The 27,024-nt window shown below is 37.2% G+C and overlaps 1 protein-coding gene across 2 annotated transcripts in view; it reads right to left on the bottom strand.

Annotated features, from left to right (window-relative positions):
• LOC105490492 (5-hydroxytryptamine receptor 2C) overlaps positions 1-22,915 on the bottom strand; it is a 295,545-nt gene extending 272,630 nt beyond the window's left edge. For both annotated transcript variants that reach the window (XM_011756208.2, XM_011756207.2), the window contains exon 1: positions 22,328-22,915. The gene's annotated coding sequence lies outside the window, so the exon portion shown is untranslated. The remainder of the gene's footprint in view (positions 1-22,327) is intronic.
• Positions 22,916-27,024: the final 4,109 nt, after the last annotated feature.

A 27,024-nucleotide genomic window follows, 5' to 3' on the forward strand; every position in this document is an offset into this window, starting at 1 on the left:
AAGACTCTGTCTCAAAAAAAATAATAATAAAAAATAAAAAATAAAAAAAAAAAACCAGCAGCCCTCGGGGCTGCTCTTTCTATGGAGTAGCCATTCTTTTATTCCTTTACTTTCCTGATAACCCTGCTTTCACTTTACAGACTTGCCCTGAATTATTTCTTGTACAAGATCCAAGAACCCTCTCTCGGGGTGTGGATCCGGACCCCGTTCCTATAACAGGCAAGTCAGTGTTCGTCCTTCTGCTAAAGACGAAATTAAATATTAGTTAAGAATTCTAAATGAATCAGCAAGATTCTAAGTCAAATGTCAAGTTGAAACATTTCACATAGAACAATTACAGAGCAGGAGTAAATAGTATTTCATCCACAGATACTAAAACAATATTAGACTCTGGAAGGGGAAACAACATTTGAAAATCACCCTTTCTGTATTAATTATTGTAAGAGCATCAGTTGCCAGTATTTATTCTGGAATGCAAAAAGAAGACAGAAACAAATATTAGCCAGCTATATTTTTGCAGTAGGACAAATAAATTCGGTGCAAGGACGTTAATATTTGACATGTTTTAAAAATCAAAAATTTCCCCAAACACATAAAACATAACCAAAAAAAGTTTTAAATGCAGGGATTATTTTTAAAAATATAAAGCTAACTATTGCACTCAGCCTAGTAAGTAAAATGGAGTGATGTAAAGATCATTAAAGTTATGAGAAATACATAGGAAATGTTAATTATTATATTGAGGATAAGACCTTTTGTTAGCTCATAAATTTATCAACATAAGTTAACATATTTGAAGCATAATATAAAATATTCAATAAATGTTACAGCCGCATTTAAATAATTTAATGACTACCCCTTACATCATGCAAGATACAATGTACTATACCAACATTTTTATTCCTTATGAAAGTAAAAAATAGTTCTAACTTCAAATGAGTGAAAAACAACTTGGATTAAAACTTTGCTGTCTTAATCTACATTTCAGAAAATACATTTAGTATTTATAAATTTGAACCAACATTTTTTTTTTGCCTCTTTCACAGCAAAGATTTATTGAAATGACTATGCAAGAACACGTGATCACATTAACCTTCAATTTTCATGAAACAATAGGAGACTCATAGTAAATAAAAATAATTTCCTGGGAAAAAGGAAGGTAAAATGATTTTACCTAATATGTACAAAATTAATAGCAATCTTGGAGCAATGATAATACTCCATGCTTAGTGAGGAAGCTGGTGGCCAAGTTATTATTCTATGCAATAAGAATTATACATTGCATTGCAGAAACGCATGAGATCATCTCAACACACATTAATGACCTGTTATACCTGTCGAAGCTCCCACTCAATTTCACCTAACTGTTCAAGTACCCTGGGAGGGAATGAAAAGGTTGTGGACCGAGGACTGCTAAGAACGGAATTACCGCCCCCTAGTGGCGAATTGTGACTATTGCAGTCAGAACAATGTGAGCTATGATTGTAATTATGCTATTTATTCACGAAGGATTTATTTTTTGGGGGGGGGTTTCCCCCTTGGGGGAGGATTGAGATACTTTGCAATAAAACATTACTGCTCCGTCATTAAAAAGTATCCAATCAGATATTCTTTTAAAAAAAAATTTCTCCAAGACCTATCAACTGAAAATGTTTTCTGAGGTCTCTAACGTTTTAGTGTCGATTTCTAAAATTTTAATTAATTTTGCAAAAATATGAAGTACTTTGAGTGAGGTCAATTTTTTTTCTCTTTAGCCTCACTTGCTTCTTCCCTTCCTGCTGATCACGACATTCTTTATATTAACATTTTGCATCTATCATCCACTCTCCTTTCCCATTTTTTTCCTCTCAGCTAATTATACGTAAATTTGAGATATATTTTATTATTAACGTCCTGTCATTTCACGTTTCTCTCCATCTTACCAAAGTATTATTTTTTAGATTTCCACAGTGACTGATTTTTTTCTCTTTGTAGGCGAGTGACTCTAGATAGAAAACAGATATGCCTGACCATAACCTTGATCTACATATTAATCCAAACAGCATGCCATTCCATTCTACAAAAATTGTGCATAGAAAACTTTTAAATTTCACATGTGCAATTCTATTACCTCTGACACTATTTATAACTGATTTATGAGGTGACATTAAGTGTGATTTTGTGATTATTCAAGACAGACTTTATCCTACTTTTCCTACAAAAATTATTGCTAGTTTGTTTTCAGCCCACTCTGAGAAAAGATAATATAAAATAGTAGTTTCAATTCAAAATTATGCTTTAAAAGTCATAAGAACCCTGTGAAGATTTAATAGATAAGTTTGCTGTCTTATTTCTCCTTCAGTTGAAATAATACGGAAAAACTAGGCATTTAAATTGGAATGTCTATCAAAGAAATGCCCACATTACTGTGCATTAAAATGCCAGTAGTCAATCCTGAGCAGGATGAGGAAATGCAGACATTGTAAAGAGCTTAATGCACTCTTTTCGATATTCATGGATATTCATGCCCATTTAAAAAGAAAGGAGTTGTCTTCCATTCAGTATTAAAACAGGACCACAAAGGGACAAAGGGACTGAATGGTACCCTTTGCTGCCTACTTTGACTTTTTAAGGAATCTACCTTAATGAGTATAATTTACATATACTAATGTGTGCATATTTTAAATGTAGAGCTTGACCAGTTTCGATGAATGTTTACACCCGTGTAATTGTCACTCTGATGGAAACAAAACATTTCCATTCTCCTGCTTCTTTGTAGTCACCATCTTCCAAGTTCCAGGCAACTACTTTTTGACTTCTACCACTGTAGGTTATTTTTGCCAGTTCTGTAAGTTCATGAAAATGGAAACATACAGTATGCTCTGCTCGTTTTCTATATCTTCCATGCTTTCTTTGTTCAAAACTATTTTTTCTTCTTTCACTAAGTCTTATTCATAGACTATTTAAAGCAAACATACATATCCCCTTGCCTCATCCTCTTTATTTATTAATTTAAATTTTCTTAACTTCCCTTTCAAGTTATCATGTATTATTTAAAACTTCAATCTTTATCTAACACGATACTATCTTTTAAACTCACTGTGTCATGTCAAATAGAGCAATGGAGTGGATGCTTGGAACAACGATCAGAAGTCCAAACGAACGTGGTCAACCAAAAGAATAATTACAACAGAAAAAAACATGGGAGAAATCTTTTAAATACAGAATGGTGCATCTCCCACCACTTCACATTTAGCACAACTCAGGTAATGAAAACAATTATATTCTAGTGTGTAAAGAGCATATGTATTTCAGAAAAATATTAAAATATGTATTTGAGGATGTAATTAATAGGACTTATTTTCATATTTTATTAGGTGTTATGAAATTTATTGTTTAATGGGTAGTATATTAAATAATACATATCAGATTTATCATTTTAATGGGAAGCATATTCAATACTAATAAAAAATCAGATTTTATGTAGAAAGCCCCAGTTTCTGTATTCTGATTTTATGTACTTTTTTTTTATTAGTGATGTTAGTGGCCAAAATGCACACCAACTGAAAGTTCCTACTAATGTGTTATGCTACACCACTATTGCAAGAGAAGTATTCAGAGCCAATTAGAATGACAGGCAATATTATTTCATAAAAATCCTCTGAATAAATGTAATTTTTAAAGAAGTGTCTTGCATAGTAGAGATTTAGAAAAGAAACAGATGGCACACTTCAATCAACTGCTTCTTATGACATTCAACTGCAAATAGCACGTATACAAAAGTTTCTTGAGGTAAATGCCTCTTCTCTGGAAAGGATAGTTTTGTTTGGCAAATCTTGATTGTACGGAACGGGAAAAAAATGAAAGAAACGGACTAGAAATTTAACTTTCCTGAGTTTGAAACTTAGTTTTTCTGAATCAATTTATTGTGAAGAGGAGTACTTGGAGGATGACTTCCTTTTTATTGATTTTGCAATACTAAAATAAAATTGAATAGCAAAAGTAAGGATGACAGAAGCTCAGAGACAAAATTTTATTACTTTCATTTCAGAAGTGTGAAGAAATTAAGAACTTAGCCAAATAAATCGAGACCCTATTGCCTAAATCTAACAACAAATTCTATTTTGTTTGCCAACCCTTCTTAATCTCAAGCAACTTCTCTGACATACCCAGCAAGTACATCTGTTAAAAGTTTCCAGGTTCTCAGAAAAAGCAAATCTACAGAGACAAAAAGAGGATTTCTGGTTGCCTAATGATGAGGGTTGAAGAAGTATGAGGAGTGATTGTAAATGAGTATAGGATTACTTTAGGGGGTGATGGAAATGCTCTAAATTGTGATGATGATTTTACAACTCTGAGTATACTCAAAATCACTGAATTCTACACATTAAAATGGGCAAATTAGATAGTATGTGAATTACAGGTCGATAAAACCGTTAAAAGTGATTCGGGGTTAAAGCCAGTACTTCAAATGAAAACGCAGATAGATTTTCAAATGTGAGAACACAGGATCACATTAAACCTCAATTTTAATGAAACAGTAGGGGAGTTATGAAAAGTTCCCCTTTGCAAGAGGAACTGACTGTATTGTTATAAAATCCATTGGGGGAATGCATTAATTTTACATAATAGAAGTGTAAACATTTTATACATGTAAGATTCATGAAAGACCAGATTTTTTTTTTTTTTTTTTTTTTTTTTTTTGAGATGGAGTCTCTTTCTGCTGCCCAGGTTGGAGTGCAGTGGCATCATCTTGGCTCATTGCAGCCTCCGCCTCCCAGTTCCAGCGATTCTCCTGCCTCAGCCTCCTAAGTAGCTGGGATTACAGGCACACACCACCATGCCCAGCTAATTTTTTTTATTTTTAGTAGAGACGGGGTTTCACCAAGTTGGCCAGCCTGGTCTTGAACTCCTGACCTCAGGTGATCCGCCCACCTTGGCCTCCCAAAGTGCTGGGATTACAGGTGTGAGCCACCATGCCCAGCCTCAGATTTTAATTTAAAAATAATAATCCTAAATCCTGATGCTCTGTATGTGTATGAAAAATGCATTAACATTTTATAGTGATGTGGAAGCTGGAGCAGGACATTACAAAAAATGAAAGATATGACAAATATGCCAAACAACTGAAGCACTTTGAAATATTAAAAAATTGAACAAGATACATTCAAAGATCAATTTTTATATTGACCCTTTCTCACATCAGCAAATAGTCAATGCTTGTGTATAATCAGAATAATGCAAACTCTCCCGTTGGGGATGATTCTTTTTCATCATTGATCTTAATGTTGTACCATAGGTCCTAGTAATTTCTTTGGTGAGGAAAATGTCAAGTCTTTCAGTATCCAATAAATGGCCAAGAATAAGAAACTCCATACCTTCTTTATCATGGGCAAACATTTTAACTTCTCTACTCACAGTTGATATTAATTAAAAGTTATTTGGGGCAATTTTGCTCCTTGATTTGCAAACCTATCGCTTCCTCTCAACTGTCTTCTTGCTTAAATTGTACCAGCATATAGACCACTAGTGATTTTCCTAAAAAAAAAAAAAAAAACAGTTTAAAAGCTAATGAATTCAGAAATGAGTTAAAAAACTAGTGATAGTTTCCGGATATTCTATAGATTTTGCTCTGAATAGTATTTGGAAATTGATTCTTAAAATACTCTTAGATAGCAGGTAGATTTGTTTGGTATGCTTTATCTTTATTAAAAAAATCTAGTCATAATATTTACTAAACTTGAAATGACAAGCTTCACTGCAAAAATTAAAGAAAAAAATCAATGCAAAATATGTTATCAATCTGAAGTTATATGACAGAAGACAACATTTTAAAGTTAAAGAATGCATAAAATGGATCCTTAAAATTGGATCTTATATATACTTTGCATTTAAAATGCAAGTGCTATGTTTAGGTTTGAACTTGTTAAATTATAAAAATACATGACTATTATATATGAAATTAGATTAAAATAGAACACTTATTATGCTACAAAAGTATAAAGACAGTAGTAATTTCATGGAATATGCAGTCAAAATGTTTCCTGTGTTATTATAACTGCCTTTTATTTCCCAGTAAATGTGGTTCTTAAGGTGATATTTTAAAATATTTTTAATTTTTTTAAATATTGTGATTCACCTTTTATTTTCCTATTTCATTGCCAATTATTATCATTAGATAGCATTTTGCATACTTTTTCCATCTTTATTTCTATTAGTAAATAGCTATCTTTCACCTCTAAAAATGAAATGAGATATTTGAAAATACACACATTCCTAATTTGTAGAAGGTGATATATGATTGATGTCTCCTGACATGTCTTCCATTTAGTTCCTTGAAAACATTGTAAATGATTAAGTAAATACTATACTGAGAGCATGTTGTTGTGCATGGGTATTTGACATATTTTTAAACCTTAAGGCTGTTAATCAAGGTGCTATTGAAAAAGAGCACACAACCTTTGTAATTAGACAGACCTGGGTTTGAATCTTGGCTCAACGCTTTATTAGCTGTGTGTTTCGGCACATGACTTAACCTGTCTGTTTCCGTTTCCTTTTTCTTACAGTTGTTGTGAGAATTGCATGAGATAATATATGTACTTTGCAACATGCACTGAGTAGGATATGGTTGGGGCTCAATATTTGTTGATTCCTTTCCCTTTCTCTTTCCTTTTCATTAGAAGTGCCCATGATTTCTTTCTTGGACTTCCTCCTATCTCCGAGATTCTGTTCTATATTTACTAGATAGAATGGTATATATAAATAACAACTTCAGTAATACTATAGTTTAAAAATTACTAACATAAGTTTGAGTAAATAGAAAATTCAAACTACCTATCAAAACATACATTGAGGATCGTTGTGGGCTATGTACTTTCCTTCTCATCACCGTTCCTTTGTGCACACCTCAGTGAAAGTTAACTATTTAAATTGTGATTGTAACATATGTGAGTGTGTCAGTTTAACTTCAAATCAATACAATATATGCAAGGCACATATGCAAACGACTCATGGAAAAATAATCACAGAGGTAAACAGATTTCAATCTATAAAATGCACTTTATTTTTTACCTTTTAGATCATGCCATTGAGCTTGTTTGATTGTTCATGTTATGATTTCACCTTTCACATAGTCTGTAGATCACAGAGACAGTGTCCTTAAAAACCACATGAAGGTCACTGGTTTCCTTGTAAAAATGACATAATGGATTAAAGCTGGAATTCTGTAGCTAGTGACTCATGCTTGCATTTGTACGTTTTAAGAGATGTAATTTATAGAAAGGAAGCATCCAGCCTTGAGCTCTTTCAGACTTCGGTTGCTCAAATAAATTAAGAAATAAAGGCTAACATAAATAAGAGCACATTGCCTGTCAACTGGTCAGTCATCTAATTTAAACTTCAAAAAATACTCTTATTTGTCTTTACATGTTTCTCTCTCACTGTGAAATATACGGATATTATATAACACACACATATATATCTTCTACCTATATGTTAGGAAGAATAAAAGTCATAATTTTGAAAGTATTCACACACTTGTATTAACTTTCTAATTTCTGAAGCCAAAAATGCAAATGTACTTTCTGTTAATTTTGAATTTATTAAGCATGACATGATTCTCAAGGACAGTATGATGTAGTCAAATTTTTAAAGGCTTTCATTTAATATGCTCCATAGCCTTCAAGAGGCAGTGAACCATGGTGGAAAAGAACCTGATTTCAGAGTTAGGAAATTTAACTTCTCTCTGCAGTTTTGCCAGTAATTAGCTGTATGACCTGAAGCAAATCAAGAACCCTCTCTAAGTCTTAATTTGTTCATCTTTAATAATCTTTAATAATATATAATTTAATAATAATAGACAATATTAAGTCACTTACAAATGTGATCAGTATGCTTTAGTTCTACTTGCTTTATTAGAGTGCTTAGTATTTAATGTGTTGTTGCTTTCATAACGTCATCCATGCATTTAGGAATTATAAAGTACTTTGCTGGTATTGCTAAAAATAATCTTATACAATGGATGACGTTTTTGGCATTGAGAACTAACAGTCATGTGGTATTCAGACTATTAATTTTAACTGAAAGTCTATCTGCAGCTCATTACTTACTTGTAACTTAAATTAAGGTATAATTCTGGTTTCTAAGGGTTTGCTGATAACAAATACTTGATATGACTCTTAACTATATAAGGGAGCTTACATATTTCTGTTGGCATCATTCAAATAATCTAATCCATTGCTAAACACACAAAAGGCACTCAACTCCTGTTTGCTGATTTATTTATTTCTATTAAGTTATGGGTATAAAAACAACAGAACTGAATATAGATGACTCCAGACTCATGGAGGCTTTTTATGTTGTTAAACAGAAGTCTTATCCATCCGAAAATCTCTGTGAGTAAGTCAAAAAGAGATTTGGCCACTCTATGTTTAGGTGATAGTGAAAATGGCACCCAAAAGGGTTGATCCAAATTTATATTTCTTCTTTGGGCTTTTGGGTAAAGAGGTTTTTGTATCAATATTTTCATCCCATGCAATCTCTTTTCTATGTACTGTGCTCCTAGAATCTTCTCTGAATTTAACAGTAACCTTTTCTGCCAAATCCTTCGTGTAGAGCTCATATATTTGATCTCCAGCTACTGACTAGACTTCAAACTACTAAAGATCAAAATTAAGTATTGTTTCCTCTTCTGGGAAGCCCGGAAGTACTCAGTCAAATGTCTTGCCCAGAGCAGAATCTTAACAATCATTGAATGTAACAATGTCTAAAGTTGGGGAAAAACCTGAGAAAGATTCATTATTAATATTCCCAGGTAAATGTCATTCTTAAATATTACCCAAAGCTTTAAATAAAAAGCTTCTTAATTTTTGGATTTCCATTCTTTTCTTTTTCTCGCTACAACCTTCTCTTTTTTGGACAATTTTGAAATTTAGCTAAACCAGTGTAGCATGGATTGTTCCAAATTCTTTGATTTCCAGGGTTGACCTATCTCCAGAGATCCAGTATCACATTTTCAGTTCTCCAGAGAACATCTAATGGTGCATGTCTCACCATTGTTTTAAACATGTTCAGATCAGAGGTGACTCTCATCCCCACTAGCTAGTTCCTAATTTACCTCTTCTCATACCATGAAACATGAATATCTTACAGCCCTTTGGAATATTGTCCTTCTTCTGTGTCAGTTCAAACCCTAAACTGTCATCAAGCTTCAATTCATTTCCTACCTATGCCAATACAATTCCCTTGGTTGTTTCTTTTCCTTCATTTTTATGTGGTACACAATTTAGTCCTTCACTATATAATGTCTTGATTTTTGTTGCATGCCAATACAGTTTATCTTCCCAAATAAAAGATAAATTTCTCAATGGTGGAACCGTAAAATGTTTGCTAAATCCTCCCTTGACAGTTTTGTGACTCTAAGAACAAGTGCTATATCCTCTAACATGTGTTTTTTACAATGTCAGGTATAATTAAGCTTCAAAAAATATTAATTTTTTTTGTTTTGTTTTTTGAGATGAAGTCTTGCTCTGTAACCCAGGCTGGAGTGCAATGGCGCGATCTCGGCTCACTGCAACTTCCGCCTCCTGGATTCAAGCGATTTTCCTGCCTCAACCTCCCGAGTAGCTGGGATTACAGGCACACACCACCACACCTGGATAATTTTTGTATTTTTAGTAAAGATGGGGTTTCACCATGTTGGCCAGGCTCGTCTCAAACTCCTGGCCTCAAGTGATCCGCCCACCTTGGTCTCCAAAAGTGCTGGAATTAAAGGCGTGAGCCACCACTCCCGGTCCACAAAATATTTCTTAAATGATGATGATGTAATAGAAATCTACAAGATTACTCAGACAGATCAAGAGCAGGCTGGAGGACCACAAGTTAAGATCTGACTGCGGACGAAAGTTTGAATAACTTTTTGAAATTATTTTGTAGCAACACAAATGGTACAGCTTTAGATTCATTAAAGATATTGGTAAGGTATCTAGATATATTTTCCAGGGGAAAGTAATCAGAAATCAAAATGGAACATTGATAAAAGTCATGAACAAGCTATAAATAACTTTTCTTTTTCTTCTTCCTGCCATTTGGGATCACCCCCAAAGATTCAAAGGAGTTCTGAATACAAATAAAGGGAATTGAATACTCCTCAAAAAGGAAATGTTTTAGTACAGGGGCAAAATGATCATATGAAATATAATTAAAGGCATCTAGATGAATATTTGTCCAGAATTCGTTTTCTTTTGTAACCCTTTATAAGGTAATAGCCTATATCCAATTCAATCTAAAAATATAATAAAAGAACAAGACAATTTCTAATCATGAAGCCAAGCCATAAACTCAGCATTTACATTATTGATAGTTAGCAAGATATTAATGAACTCCCATTTAAAATTCTCCACTGAGAGCTAACTTTGGGATAATATTATTCAATTATTTCATCAATTTTTATACTAGTTAAAATTTTATTCTAAAAATTGTTTTTCCAATACTTGTATTTAAAGCAAACATTGCTACCTTATCCACATGCACAGTATATTTTAAATGTTTAAATCCAGGGTATACAATATTCAATTGTTTATCAACGCTTCTGTTTTTTAAAAAGATGCCATGTGTGGGTGAGGTAGAAATGTTTTCTTTAACTACAAGTGTTAGAAAATGATTATTTTTAAATGCAAAAGGTACCCTCTGTTATCTGGGATCTGGTTATTACAGGAAATGTGAAAGGGATACGGCTAATAGTCATAAAAGTAAAAGAGAAGTCGTAATAAGTTGAAGCACTCTTTTGAAAAATTTGAAGCAGAACTCAATCAAGGCTTGATTTACTTTAAGGAAACCTTGTTTGGCTAAAGTGCAGCCAGATAGCTAGACTCCCAATATATTCTGCAGAAAATGATTTGGGATTTTCTTTTTTATGTTTTAATCTGTCATATTGCTCATTAGTCAGTCTATGTTTATTTAAATCTTGACGTCCTGCAAATGAATGTCTGCTTCTTTGTAGAAAGCCAAGTATTTATCATGCTTTTTAAACATCTCAGAGTAACATGACTCTTTCTCTCTATATATATACAAATATATACACACATATCTATATCTATATCTAACTTCCTAATTGTATCATTTATTTCTGAGCATCTAAAGTTCTCTGGAACTAAATATCCATGACATGAAAAGAGGGGAAAGTACTGGAAATAGAATGAAATATTGGGGCTGAGCATGGTGGTTCATGTTTGCAATCCCAATACTTTGGGAGGCAGAGGCAGGATGACTGAGACGAGGACTGTGAGACCAGCCTGGGCAACATAATAAGACCCTCATCTCAAAAATAAATAAATAAATAAATAAAAAACCTGGGCATGGTGGCACACACCTATAGTTCCAGCTACTCGAGAGACTGAGGTTAGAGAATCGCTTGAGCCTAAGAGTTCGGGGTTGCAGTGAGCTACGATCGCATGACTGCACTCCAACCTGAGTGACAGAGTGAGACCCTATCTCAAAAAAAAAAATAAAAAGAATGGAATAAGAACTCGTGGGTTTGTTTGAATCTGGCTGTAGAATTAACTGTGTGACTTTACATAAGTAATTTAACCTTTCTTACCCTTCGTTTTCTCATTTGTGTAATCCATGGCCCTAACTAACTCGAAGTTATGTTGAAAATCAAATGAAGGGATATATGAGAAAATATATACAATCTTTAAAATATCTACAAAGAAAATTTGTATTATGGTGTAAAAGTAGATATATTAATAATAAGGATATTCTGTGACTGTATTATTAAACACTTTCAGCTGCCTTTGTTAGAAAATAAGATAAAAAATTAGGGAGAAAAAAACAGGAAAGAGAATATATATAATGCTCCTAGGCTGAGAAATTCTACAATAGGAAATGAAGAAAATTTTAAAAATACATGATAGAAAATATAAAAAGAGTTAAAAGAGAATGGAAAATAGATATTGGGATGAATCTCAAAAAAAAAAAAAACGTATCTGCATTAGTGAATCTGTAGTAAGATCAAGAAATTTGGAGTTCTCTACATGTTATTTGTAATCTCTCTTTCTGAAGCCTTTAGAGCTATAGGAATTAAAATAACGAAAAGTTTTGAACTAGAAAACACAAGTATCTCCAATATTCTTTACTATGAGTAAAAGAATTATCTATGTTCAAAGGTTGACAATATGAATAACTGGAATTGTTTACATTTATGAATTGCTTTCATGTCAAAACGCCTTTTGCCAAAGCATTTTGATCCGTTTAACCTTTACTTCTTTTCCAATTTCTATATATTTATTAAACATTTTAAAATTGAAAACTGTCTTACACCCATCTCTCTTCTCCCCAGAAGTAAAATATCTATTATGGTATGATTCACCATTCAAGATGCCTAGAAATCTTCTAGAAACCCTATTGTGAAAAAAAAATGATAATTATTTTTAGTAACATTTCTATATCCTAAGGAAGTTTTTTTATATATATTAGATTAACTATAAGATATAGCTTAATGGTTTCTGAAAATGCAGGGGAGTGTTATCTGTCCTATCACATAGTTAAATAACTTCTTTTGGGTAGAGTTTGTAGCTGCACAGTTTAACTTATTATAAATCACCTAAAATGAATGTTTATTATTAATAGCCAAGGATATCTTAAATTTACTTTAAATAATAAAAGGCAGAAAGAAGACATGTTTTCAATCACTCAGAAATCTTTAAGAATCATTTCAAATATAGGACACTGGAGTGAATGGAAAATGACAAGTTCGAGACCCGAAGTGAATATTGACTTGAAATTTTATAATAATTTCTTAAGTAGTTGAAGAGTCGCAACTATTAATCTTCTGGGGTATAAAATCAACTACCTGAGTATTATTATTTGAAGTGGATTTTCAGAACTAGAAACTGTTGGTATTTTCATAAAGTTGTAGCATTTGAAATGATCTCAGTAACCATCCAGTCTGATTTTCTCTTTTAACGGATGAGGACATAGAGGCTAATAAAAGACTAGAACTTAGGTCATTTAACTCCAAATTTGCACTATAAATACCTTTGCCACAGTGCTTGTGTCTTTTTGTATATTAATTATTCAGAAAATATATATTGAGAGAAGCCACAATGTGTAATGATATATGCAAACGGTACTTGAGGAGTATAAACATGAATAAATTATTCTTTGTTCTATGTGAATTTTTAATCCAGTAGGAAAGATAAGACTCAAATTTAAAAGTGACATGATGCATGTAAAACCTTTAACACCAAGTCTGGCTCTAAAGTATAAGTTAAAAACCAAATAACAAAAATAAAATGCAATAGAAGCCAAGTGCAGTGGCATGCACCTGCAGTCTCAGCTACTCAGGAGGCTGAGGCAGTAGGCTCGCTTGAGCCCAGGAGTTCAAGGTCAGCTTTGGCAACATAGCAAGACTCCATATCTAAGGAAAAAACAATGTAATGCAATGTGCTAAGTGCCATGTAAGAGGTGCAAACAATTATGTCTATTTTCTTAAAATTTAAAATGGAAATTCTGGTGTTCTTACATATGTGAGTGTAACCTAGATGATTTTTTAAATTATGACCAGTAGTCTTTTTACACTGCATACACAAAATTATAACACATTTGCATTTTAAGCATTGCTTCTCGGCTTTACAGTCTGCATGATATTCTTCTTCCTCACCCGCTCCAATCAAACAGTACATCTTTCTCTGAATTAAGCGTGAGGATTTGTCCACAGTCATTTCCTAATGTTCCCTGTTAGCTGAAACTCATCACTTCATAACCCACCTTATAGTCCCTTGGTTTCATCCTGATATGCAGCAGCTACTTTGGTAGCTGGCAACTTTTAGCCCTATCTATGCTCTGCCCAGGAGTTGGGCAGCATTATTTGGTGCCATTGCAATGAGAGTGGGAGATGTGCTGAGTTCAAACATGGGATAGGGAGTTGTTTGAAGTGAGCTTTCAAGTACTAACCCTGAGAGTCTATAATCACAATGGAATTTAAAAGGTGGCACATTTGAACATTTTTCAGAAATAATTCTGAAGCTTTATTAATCGACTGAAGTGGGGAATCATTAAGAAAAGTTATCCACGAATGAATCCAAGGTAGGAAGGACAAGGATTATTTCAATTATCATGAGAAATTAAAGAAATCTGGGAGAAGGGATAGAGTGTTTTTTTTTTTTAATAATTTCTCACACTATAAGTGTTGTGATAAATGTATTCTGTATTATACAACAGAAACAAATAAACTTTTATATGATCTTGTTGCTTCATTCGCAATCAAGAGACTCAGAATATCCACTATGTTTGTGCAAATTCGGCTGTCTTCTGAAAATAGCACTTACCCAAGGTAAGTACAAATCTATGGTAAAAAATCAAATTACTTTATAACAATGTATTATCTTCTCAGCATTCAAATGTTTTTCACTCTTAAATTCTGAATTAGGTTGGGGCAAAAGTAATTACGGTGAAAACCACAATGGTGAAAACCACAATTACTTGTGAACCAACCTAATAAAATTTGTAGGAGTTTTCTCCATATTCTCTTCCCCATTTTAAATACTATACAATTTGTGACTCTATATTTGTAACCTTAGGGAAGTAAGTAATTTAACCTCAGTGGTTTCTGTACTCTGTATCTGTTTATAACGAAGAGGTTAGTTTGAAGAATCCTTACAGAAAGATTACCTAGTATAAGGCTCTCACTGGAGTTGTGGAAACTGAGGCCTAAGTTAAGCAAGTGACTGGACCGTTTTTTCTTCATTCGTCCTGAGTGAGAGAGTAGGAAAGACAGAAATCAATGTTGCCTATACCATAAACTGCAAAACTACATTATTACATTGAATTGCCTTTACTGTCTAACAGTATTTATTTGTTTCTTTAGGGAAGTATTGTAGAATATGTTTTTCACCTCACTAGCGTCCAACGAAGTGTTAAATGTACATTAAGCCCTCAACTGAAATTCCCTTCATGAATTTCAACTAAGCCATTGCTGAAATTCCATAATTCTTACAGGCTTTTCTTTATTCATCTTCATCTTACAGTTCACTAATTTGGCAGATACATATGGATAGTGAATTTTATAGATTTACTTACATGAAATTTAGGAAATTGGCTGAGGTTTGGCAGTAGAAGCAGGAAAATTTGACACAAATAGTTACCCAATGGGAGGTGGGTAATAATCTTCCAAACGAAAGAATCTGCCCTTGTTAACTTAAATAACATTTTGGAGAGCAAGTCATTATATCAATGAATAGTCATTTGGGCTCATAATTCTACTATACAAGTTCTTTTCCATTTACATAGTGATTTTAAAAATAGATATAGAGGCATGATTAAATAAATCTATTGAGAAACTACCTCATTTCTGCTTTTTTTTTTTTTTTTTTTTTTTTTGAGAAGGCGTCTCGCTCTGTCCCCTGGGCTGGAGTGCGGTGGCGCGATCTCGGCTCACTGCAAGCTCCGCCTCCCGGGTTCACGCCATTCTCCTGCCTCAGCCTCCTGAGTAGCTGGGACTACAGGCGCCCGCCACCGCGCCCGGCTAATTTTTTGTATTTTTAGTAGAGACGAGGTTTCACCGTGGTCTCGATCTCCTGACCTTGTGATCTGCCCGCCTCGGCCTCCCAAAGTGCTGGGATTACAGGCGTGAGCCACGGCGCCTAGCCCATTTCTGCTTTTTCAAAATGAGGGTTCAAAAAATATTTGTTGGAGAGACACCAGATCTTCCTTGTTTTACTTCCTTCAAGAATGAAGTAATCAACTTCTTTCTGAATCTATTTTAGACTAACATTACATTTAAAAATAAAAGATATGGGGCTATTAGACCTCTGGGAGTCACTGACCAACCAAAAATGCTAGAACAATCTACCTACAAGCCACAAAGCATTAAATTAACCGTTTAATCTAAGGTTTTAAAAAAAAGTAATAGATTCATGATATGATCACCCAAAGCAATTCATTAATACTAATGTCTGATTTCCTTTGACATTATAAAAAGTAAGGAAATAAAGCTCTTATTTACAAGTTTATTTGCTGCAAAGGCACTTAGGAATTTATTTTAAAAAGAAAAGTTGCACTTCTTTCTGAGCCATCAACCCATACCGCAAAAGGCATGCAGAACTCAGTTTGCTAATAAAAAGAGAATTCTATGACCATGCATGTGGTCAATGAAATGGTCTCTCTATAATATATGTATATATAATGATGTATTTCACAGTGAAATGGAAAATAAAACAGTGTGATAGGGCTAAGCTTTAGCTAAACTAATTTAAGAAGATTTATAATATTTTTATTGCCCTAAATATGTTCAGAGAAATTACCTGAAATCGTTTCAGGGGAAACTGTTATTCTGTTAGATGCCTTGAATTCTTGAATATTATTGTGCAGATGCGCTAAAAATTCTATTTTAGCTCTTCCTTCATCTTCTTTCACCTTTACTTTAACCATTGGAATACAATACAACCAATCAAGATATGTTAATTGATTACCTACTATGGGGAAGGCACTTATCATATATGTGGGCTAGTCAACAAAAGCTTCCTGCAAGAGGTGGGGCTTGAAACAGACCCTGAAGAACAGACAGAATATAGATACATTTGGGAGAGGAAGCTACATAACACAGTAATGGACTTCTCCAATCTTTCTAGCAATAAATTATTTTTGAATCACGGATCGCATTTTTTGTCAATTTAAAATGGAAGTAATAAATGGAAGTAATTGGTTTGGTTACTGAATTTTTAAAAACCTACTTTTAAAAAGACTTTAATCATACTTAGAATTTTTCGAAGTATGGTCTTTCTACCCTGAAATAACTGTAGTCTAAGTATTGTACTCAGATATGGTTTTTCTACCTGGGCTCAGATAAGTAAAGTAAAAAACTGGCAATTACTTTTTATAGCACCTATTTTTCAAGTCATAGTTATCAAATTACTTTTCCTGACTCTACTGTGAAAAAGAAATACATGGCAAATGGGATCAGACAACACTTGAAACCTTCCGGATATGTGATAAATAATTTTTAACACAAACTCAGGATGTTATTGTCTTCTTAATAAAACAAAAGATGACACTTAGAACTGGATCACTTGGACCTTTCTCTTCTTATCTCTTCCCAGTTCAAAATGCTTGCATCTTTTAATAGCAGCATTCTCTTAGATCTGCAGTTGGACTAAGTGCACTCAAACCTTAGCGCAATCTTCTTTGTAGTTATAGCTTTTTTCTGAAAAATCGGCTTAGTCTGCCCACCATATTCACTGTGCTTCCTGTCATAATGCTGCTTTCCCTGGGCATACAGAGAATCTTTACCCTTCTTGTACTGTGTCATTTTGTGGAGTTGGTGCTAGCCACACTTCTTAAATAAAGTCTTGGGTGTTTTAGAAACTTTCACCATGTTTGCGGGGACACTATCAGCACAGAAAGAGATAAATGATTTTTAATGATCCTTCTCAACTCAGTCTTAGACCTTCAGAGCTTCTATTTTACTGCTTGAATTTCAAGTAGGCAGCATTATATAAATGACCAAATATGAATGGCCTTTGTTGTGGTGTTACATGTAGTAGAAACCTGTGGGTCCAACTCACAGTAATAACATCTGCCTGTCCAATCATCTCTACATACAATTGCATTATTTCCCTGACTTCATTTCTGTCTTTGTATTATCTCTGTAACTCCCCCGAGCTTCACTCAGCTTCTTGTCCCCCAGTCTCTCAGCATTAACAGTACTTTCTCATTTGCTCTACTTCTTTATTGGTAGGTGAATCTCTAAATGAAATGCTGCACATCTATCACATTGCTTTGCCAAACAGCATATCGAGGATTAATGGACATTGTCCATTAATATGCTCACATTTACATGCAAATTTATTCTGTTCAAAGACTAGTTGTTACAGTATGAAAGAAAAATTGGCCAATTTCTAAACGGAGGCAATAGTTTGTTGCTTAACAGCTTGACCTCTGGAATAAAACCACCTGGTTTCAAGCTTTGTTTTGTTCATTCAGTTTGAACAGATTAACCTCTTTGTATGCCTCAGTTTCCCTAACTGCAAACTGAATAATAATAGTACCTTCTCATGGGGTAGTCATGAGGCTTATGTGATTATATAGCTGTAAACCTCTTAGAATGTGTAGTGCATGGAAAATGTCAATAAATAGTGGCCATTGTTATCATCTTTTATATCTCTCTTCTGAAGAATAATTACTTGCTAACTGGGCAAGTCTTACTACTTTGATTACAGGAAGCTATAATTGAAGAGTATTCAGTGAATCTTGATTCCTGAGACCAAATGGGAGATATATAAATTTAAAATACACTTGCAAAACATTTGAACACTGTGACATTTATTCACAGGCGTTTACTGATGAGTTTAAAGAAGACATCATGTTTTATGAAAAAGTAAAGGAAACCCCAGCCAATTCATTCATTGCTATCCTTGTCTAGATATTAGTTGACATTGTCTTTGGTTTCAGTGGTGTTCAATTTTCACTATTTATTTTTACACTGGGCTCGTCCCCACGCCTTGCCATGAATGCTAATTCAACCCTGAATTTAAATACCCATATATGACTGGCGGCTGTTGCACTGGACAATGCAGTTCTAAAGGCTTTCTAATGGCTTTCAATACATTTATGCATAGTTCTTAATAGGTAATAATAACAGTATGTTACCCAAGGGTGTACTTGTATTTAAAGGAAACAATGACTAAGATGAAAGAGCGAAATTCTTGAATGTAGAATTTCAAGTTATATGGAAAACCAGGAAGGATACTAGTTTAGGGTCCAGAAGGCCTTTCTAGTGCCTCTCAAATTAGACCATGTAAGTGATTATCTGTGCATAAGGTTAACCATAATTAACAAGAATGACTGTATCAAATGCCAGCTATATGTACAATGCTGTCATAAGCAAGTATTTTAGGAAACTGCAGATGACACTGTCTTAGCCACAGCTGAGAGGAGGAATGAATAGCGAGGTTGAAGTAGAGATGCCAGGTAAAGGGAGACAAAAACAGAATTAAAATTCCATCTTATGTACATCTTATTTGAAATCCTGCTTTCACTATGTCATTTGTGCATTAAAATGTCAGAAGTGATTGGCAAAGAGTTGCTGAAGGTGAACATTAGTATTGAATCTGCTAATGACTAGCCAAATGATGATGCAACTTAACCACTTGGTTGTTTTCAATGTTATTTGTCTAGAATGGAGATGACTAGACTGTTTTGCAGCAATGTTCTCAGTATATGGAAAAGCCTTCTTAAAATGTCTTGAAGAATGGCAGTGTTGGAGAGATCCATGACTTGAGCACACATTAGGCTGGAGATTGGTGATTTGGTGATTCTTTTTGAGGTTCAACAGTACAATATGTAGATGAAATGACATAGGTAGCCTAGAATGCTAACAAATAAATAATAAATGTTGCTTAGTGCAATAATTTAAAATTTTCAAAGTGCTTATACCCATCTGCTTCACAACAATCAGGTGGGGTTATATGTGATACTGACATAAAATATCACAATAATATATTATTAACTTCAATTTATGATGAAGTTTTCCTAGTTTGCTCATGGCTACCCAAGCAGCTAGAGGAACATAATTTAGCAGTTCTTCCACTAGACAATACTAAGCTGTATCAGATGCTTTACTAAAATAATCTCAGTACACGTACATCATCCTTTTGTGAGGTATTCCATTGCTATGAAAGAGAGGTGGTAAGATGCTCTTTAATAATACTGGCCAAATAGTCTGGAGTTTCAGGAGCCATTAAAACCTGGGAATTAATTATCTTTCAGCAAGCTCAGCAAACTGCAGCCTCCTTTAATCTCAGGCCTTGAACAATTTAACAAGAATACTGAGGATATTTAATGTTGGTTATTGATAATCTCTTCCCAAAATTTTGTTTTAAATTTTTGTGTTTCTCTTAGCTGGAGAGGGATGACATTTCCTTGAAGGAAATACATGGAACAGTAAAATTATTGAGGCTTGACTCAATTATAATGTTGGACTAATCCATTAGAATGTTAGGCTTTTTATATTTTACTTTTATTGCTCTTCCTAAGTAGCCTTGGCAGCACAAATAAATATTTCTTATTCTCTTGCCTTAAATTAACTTCCAGAATTCCTTGAGAAATTGAGGGGAAAAAATCTAATGGCACCAATAAAATGTAGGATAATATCTTCATCATTCATAGACTTGCTATGAAGACTATATGAAATAATATTATATACATATATATATATATATTATATGTAATGGTCCTGGATCCACGTCTGGTATCCAGAAGGTTCCCAGAAATATCGGTTCTCACCTTTCTGATGAATTCATACTGCACAAAAGCCTGTTACGTTATCTGAAAAAGTCATCACTGTCATCCATGACACCTCTAGATGGAGATAAACCCCTCAAGAAAGCATAGAAAGGGTTAATAACCCTCTCTAGATAATGCAGATAGGCAAACACAGTCATTTTTGCTAAAGCACCCCAAATCCTACCTTGACATTGCAATCAACAAGCCTTATCCACCTTCCGAATTTCAGGACTTGCGTTGGGCTTGTTGCTGTAGATGATAGACGCTATTAGGAAAGAAATCATGTTGATGAAACAAATATTTTCTTCCCTCCCCAGGAGGATCAGGAGAATTTATTTAGGGAATGAAAAATATAAATAAATATTCTATAACCTACCTCCCCAAAATGTGGACAACAGTATTTATTTCCCCGCACCTGTGGGGTGGAATGGGGGGGCATTATAGATAATTCCCAAACAATCAGGTGCTAAGGAGATTATACTCTTCAGAAAAGACAATCTTCAGTATGATTTCAGTACTGCAAAAGAGATGCAACGATCACGGTAGATATCATTTTTTTGTGGGGCATGTCAGTTGGTCTTTGTCATTGTCTACACATATGTAGCCAACTACACAGTAACACCTTGTTTCTATTGCACTCGTATTTTGATTGTCAGAATGGCTGATGTATACGTAAACTTCTTCATGAAAAAATTAAACTCTGGAACCCAGATATCTTTTTCCATTACTGTGTATGTGAGGTCGCAACTGTCTGCAAACTGGGGAGCTCAGAGGTTACTCAGTGCGCAGCATTTCCTCACCACCCCCACAATCATCTTAGCTCAACCATATGTGAGTGTCCCTCGGTTAGCCTGCCTAAAAGGTATGTGGTAAGGGGCATATGCACTTAGTGGTTCAGCAATCAGAGGCTTCCTTGGACGGGACTTACACTGGTAAATATTAATGAAGAAGCTGCGTGGTACTGGCAGTGATTCCAGACCAAATCCTTTAACTGCGAATGTCACTCGCTGAATTTTGAGTTGGGGAGCTCTGTCGCTTAAAATACAGGGTTCTCAAACACAATGCAAGTGTTTGTCACCTCAAGTCGCATACTACCCAGCAGGAAGCAAAAGGCAAAGGGCATGGCGCAGAAAAGAAACAGACACACAGACACGTTTTGCAATGACGAACTTTATGTGACATCAGGAACAGCAACCTGTTCTCGTGTTTAGCAATTCCGAGGTACGCTGTAAAGCCTGCTTGTCAGGTAAAATTGAGTAAAGGGACAGGAATAAGAGGCAGCGCTGGAGACTTTTTCGCAATCCTTTTCAAAATATAAAACTGTAACCAAATGACTTAAATAAGATAATAAATTTTTTTTTAAAAAAAAAGGTTGGCTGGATGCCTTTATCCCCTCCTCTTAAGCTTACGTGACCATCAGCAGCGCAGTTCAAATTCAGCTAACAACTGTTAGACCAAGACACAGATCCGCAGTGTGTATCTCCCCAGAGTTACGGATGTTCACTGAGACCCGCCGAAAAATTAGGGTCGGTTTTCAATGAGAACATAACAAAGGATCCTTGGTTCCCCCTCTGTACACACTGTCCCAAACCTTGCGCCCCCTCCCACTTGCCTGCTGTCGAATTTCTTAAAACTGTAGTCGGTCCTCCAACTCAGTTGCACCTTCCGCAGCCCGACCCTCAGCGACATTGCGTTCAGTTTCCCTCCTTTCTCTCCTCCCACTCCTCACTTCTTGAGACCCCACCCTCGCCTTCCGTTTCTGTCTCGGCTTCCCCCGCGCCAGGTTCTCTAGACCCCCGCCTCCACCCAGCGCCTTCATCTCGAGCCCCCGCTCCCAATCCCCTTAGAGACTTCTATGCTCCTTCCGTGGAACCTAAGCTCCTCTCTTCTTCCAGAGACTCAGTCTCCACGCGATTTGCGCGTTCAGAGTCCCTCCCCCCAACCTCTGCCAGGGCCAGTGCGGTCCTGCAGGCTGCAGCCATCCGGGACCTGTCCCCGCTCCCCACCCCATCCCCCGCCTAAATCGTTAGGGTCTCGGCTAGCAATGCCGCCCGGGGCTCCAACTTACCACTAGCGTCCGGGAGGAAGACGAGGCAGCGGTCGCCGCGGCGGCAGCTAGACGAGAAACGGACTCGGCTGCAATCGCCCAGCGGAGCCCGCGGCAGTCGGTGCGCTGCGCTGCGCTGTGCGCCGCAACCTCGCGCCTCAGCGGAGGGAGAGGAACGGAGGGAGCTCGGCGCGATGGGAAGCGCCGGCGAGTCGACCTCCTTTGGGCGACCGTGCGCCCCCCGGCTAGGTTTGGCTCTTTTCGCTCCACTATCTTACTCTAGCTTAGTAACTGACCACCTCCAGCATCTCTGCACTAATCGCGTCTTCTTTCTTCTTCGTTGGCCCCTAACTAACTACACTACTCTAAACGGACGAAGGCCATCACACGAGCGCCACGACGATCTCGACGACTCCGACGACAACGATGTACAGAAAGAGAGAAGAGTTCATATGCAATCAGCAGGTAAGGGGTAAGGCAGGCCAATGGAGCAGCCAAGGCTAGCAATCTAGCCGCTCCAAAGGCAGTATCGGAAAGATCGGTGCGCCTGAGGAAGGAAGCGTCCTCGGCGAGCACCAGAGCGCCTACCTCGCGCGGGTGAATCTGCACCGCGCTCTTGGGCCAAACGGGGGATGAGGGGAGGAGCCAAGAGCAGCCAATCAGTGCTCAGCATTACGTTGCCCCCGGGCCTGTTTGGACCGGTCTCTTAGTGCATCTGGAACCTGCTGGCAGGGGGCGCGAGACCCCATGGTGGAGGTGGGGGTGGGGGTGGGGGTGGTGATTAACCTGATTCACAAGGCCTAGAGCGTAGGGGGAACCATGATCAACCATGGAACCGGATGGAGTGAGAGGGAAGGCTTTCTCAAGAATGTACCCTCAAAGACTCACAGCATACCCCTCCCCAAACACACCCCCCCACACACACACCCCTGTACATTTCATTTCAACAAACAGCATTCCCAATCTTGCAAATTTCATCAAGCTTTGAAACTCCCTTCAAGGGTCTCTGCTCCGACTCTTGCCCATTCTTCCAACAGTAGCAACTGAGGCACTCGCAGGGTCAAACATTTGGTGAGTGCTCAAAGGCCACAACCCTGTTGTAAGGCCCACTTCCCCATCCTTGTCTCCCCATCCTTTCCCTAACCCCAAAGGAGAAAGGAAAGCTCTCAGTCTTCGAGCCCCAGGAAGGCACAGTTTAGTTCCTTTCTTGACCCCACAGGCCTCATTAGAAAGACATCTTGAGGGCAGCTCTTACGGGTTTTCAAGGGGGTGAACGTATCTCTCTGGCACAAGGCCTTGGGCCCACAGCCAGTCGGTTGCCCAGTCGTTGTGGGGGAGGGGGCTGTCAACGCAAGGTCGAGGCAGCAAGAGGTGAACCACAAAGGCTCTCTTTTGGCAACTGCTGGGATGCCGAGCTCCAACCGGTCAGGCAGAGCTCTTTTTCACAGGCTCCCAGGCGCCACCCGGCAGGTGCCTGCGGTGTTCGGGCGGCAGCGTAGAGAAGGGTGAACGGGGCCGCCTTGGCCAAGACACCTCAGAGGCACCAAAACCAAACTGAGTAATGGAGATTATCCCACCGAGAATGGGGAAAGGAACAGATCTCTCCTAACAGGGAACGAAGGGGCGAGCGGGGGTGGTGGTCTCGGGTCGCGGCCGAGGTTTCGCGGCCTTGTGCCGAGGACTGGGGTGGGAAAAGTGGAGATTGGCTCCCCGCCAGTCGGAAGTAGCTGGACCGAAGCAAAAGATCGAGACTCCGGTTTGGCTACTTAGGACCGGACGGCAGCGCAGTGATTGTATAGAAGAGGCAACACAGAGACCGGACAGAGAGGCTTGGAGGACCGAACCCGGCAGAACGCAAAAGGGGTGGGAGCCGCCGGCTATTCTGAAGGCCGAAGTTTGCCTCAGTAGCCCCAAAAGTTAGGGAGGGAGAAGGAGGTGGGAGCAATGATAAGGGTCAGGCCCCTTCCTTATTCTGGATGCCCTAGGACCAGTCATTTCTCTCTGGGCCTCCGTTTCCAGATTTGTGAAAGGAACTGTCCGGTCTACTCCAAAAGGGGCATTTTGGGAATTCTCTGATTCCCTCCGTCGCCACTGAATTCAGACTCTGAAATTTAATTTGGCAGTAAACATGCTGTCCACACCCAAGTTCTGTTTCGCAAAGCAAAAACCCATCGCAGTTTTCTTGAAGCATCTGTTGAATGCTACTGTATGATGCCGCACAGGTGGCTGCGACAGCGCTGCCAAGTCCACCGACTGCACAACGCTCGCATCTTTAGAAATGCTTTGGTAGAGAACAGTAATTTATAAATATGGAAGAGAAAACGTATGTCTTCTCTTTAAATAATCAAGCACTCATCTTTAAAAACTCCCGAAGTGTCCCCTTGCTCTATGAATGTGGAATGCTTAGTCTTGCCTTTTCTGGCGGGACTTGTATTTATTTTGTCGGAGGCTGAGACATTTATATTACTTCAAAAAATGTAAATATAAATCCCTGTGATATTTTTGCTAAGCCAAAATGGATCTGCCGAGCAGAGAGTGGAAGTTAGCATCCGCCAAAACCTGTTCCCGCTCCCCGGCTCCCGGGGGAACCGGCTTGAAGAAATTGACCACGATAATAGCAATTATGAGGATGAGGATGATGGTAGTAATAGTTTTTAGTATTATATATTTCGCTCTTAAGGTTGTTCTCTCCTTCTCCTTCTGAAAGGCAAAAGTACCGAGAGGGACCGGGGTGAAGCCCAGTTGGTGGTTGGGAAGGTTCCCGGAGCAGCAGAGAGAAACTTTGCTAGCCACGCGGCTTGCTGAAGCACGGCTGGGCTTCGGAGTTGGGGTAGAAACAGGCAGGCATGTTCGCCTTTGAGCGGCGCTAGCCGAGCGGCCCGGAGCCTGTAAGACTGAGACTAAGCGGTCTGCGGCGAGGCTCGGGGTACCGGGTTCCGCCGGGACCCAATGCTCTGCTTTCTTGGCATTTGCGGCGCGTACTGCCTCTTCAGGTTCTCTAGGCTGCGGCTCCGCCGAGCGCTGCAAGGTCCGACGGACTTCGGAGATTTTGGCAACACCAGACCGGAGAATTTAGTGTAAGGAGAAATTTAGGGCGCACTTTAGGACTGGGGAACCAAACTCAAAACAAGCACATGCTGGCGCTTTCTGTCGCTCTGTCATTGCCAGAGAGGTTTTCTGGAACCCCTGCCTAACGAGGCCTGGGGAGTCAGCCCAGAGTTTTCACTGCTTTCCCTTCCCTTCCTCAGGTGTATGGAAATTGTCCCTGGAAAGAGGAGTTATTTACAGTGAATTCCTCAGGTTTGATGAAAATCCCCAGTGCCCCCCGGAACACGGTTTCCAAATATTTCCCGGTTTCTAAGGCTGTGGACTTGTTTTTACAACTTTCGAACCAGGGAGATTTCTTCCTACTACAAATATATATGTTTCCAAAACGACTGATTCAGAAATTCGGGAAAGAATTAAAGAAGATTGTTACTACGTAGGAAAAAGCTCCTCATCATTTGAAACTTTGGGAACTTTTTAAAAAAATAAATAATTGTAACCGACTAGAAAGTTTACTTCTCTACTCATTATTATTTCCCCTCTTGACCAGAGCCCTATTTTAACACACCTAAAGGATGATAGACAGGTTTAAAAAATGAGTGACAGGATTCTAGCAAAATTCTCGAAGGCAGGTATTTTCACAGATCAAAAGAAGCTACACAAGAATTCTACCGGGAGATTTTTTTTTTCTTGTTTACCACAGGACATAAATGCAATGAATTTTGATAATCCTTCTATCCATATTTTTTTCGGGTTTAAAGCAAATTATAATAGCCAGATATGTTTTTGGTAATAATACAGTTGTATCAAATTATATTTTCAGCCTTTGCTATTACTACTTAATCGTAAAATCCCAGCATCAGATCCATAATGTCCATCATTGAGGCATGCCACACCTAGAAATAAACTTTTATGGCATCGAACGCAATAGACTTTTCCCTTACTGGTCGTCAAACATGGTCATAGACTGAGAAAACAATTTTAGACATAGATAGCTTATTATACACAAAATCTTTTTAAAGTTGGTAGGATTATTTTAATAAAAAAAATAACGCAGTAGAACTCTGTGTGCTGTGTAGGAAGGCAGGGGGCAGTCTCTGATCGTGTCAGTCTTTCTGTAAGTGAAACTTCTGTTTGGAAAGATCTTCTGTTTTAGAGAAAAACAACAATCAACACTGGTTCTCTGACACTCTCATTGAAGGGAACAGAAAAATACTGGAAGCCTTTTGGGAGGGGGAGTTGGAAGGTCCCATCACATATTTCTGGCACTTCTAAGGAAAAAAAAAAAAAGGTATATCACAATTAAAAATCTGTGCTTATTTCTTTTATGCAATAAACCGTATTTAATTAATTTTATCTGACATCCTTCTAGTAATACAATATATATTTTGTGTGGTTTCCAGTAACCAAGTATATGTTTGAAAAAATAGCAACATGCATGCAAGTTTGAATAGGGATTGGGAATGGAATCTCATCTCGTAGCCTCAAAAAGGAGAAAGAGCTAGGAGCTACTTTGACATCAGTTCTATAGAAAAATATATGTTGTCTTGGAGCGCATTCGTGTTATGATGAATGCATTTTGCATTATGGGCATGCATTTCACTCTTTCAGTTTAGGATAACAAAGATGGCAATTAGGACCTTTTGTTTAAATTAAACTGAGATTGAAAGTCC

The sequence above is a fragment of the Macaca nemestrina genome, chromosome X (assembly GCF_043159975.1).
Source record: "Macaca nemestrina isolate mMacNem1 chromosome X, mMacNem.hap1, whole genome shotgun sequence".
Classification (NCBI taxonomy): Eukaryota; Metazoa; Chordata; class Mammalia; order Primates; family Cercopithecidae; genus Macaca; species Macaca nemestrina.